Raw genomic sequence first — 449 nt, forward strand, 5'->3', positions numbered from 1 at the left:
TAATTTTCAGGATCTTTAGTGATTATGTGACATTTTCTTTTTTTGACATTTGATATTTAAAATACTATGAGATTCATTGGTCCAAATAAAAATAAGATTTTTTATGATTGAATTAAATACAACATATATATTTTTGTCTAGTTTCATTATTATAAACTTGATAATGTTCAGGATCTTTAGTGATTATGTGACATTTTCTTTTTTTGGCATTTGATATTTAAAATACTATGAGATTCAATCATAAAAAAAATCTTATTTTTGGGAAGAACATCAATTAAAAAAAATATTTTCAATTTCAAAATTTTTAGTTTTTCACCTCATCCTTGACCTTCTCCTCACCGGCCAGCCCAACCCCACCCCCTCCCTAAAAATTAATTTTATTTTTTAAAGATATTTTCAACTTCAAATATTTATTTTTAAACTCCTTCCCCCCTACCCCGGCCAGCCCC

This window comes from Solanum pennellii, chromosome 12, assembly GCF_001406875.1.
Source record: "Solanum pennellii chromosome 12, SPENNV200".
Classification (NCBI taxonomy): domain Eukaryota; kingdom Viridiplantae; phylum Streptophyta; class Magnoliopsida; order Solanales; family Solanaceae; genus Solanum; species Solanum pennellii.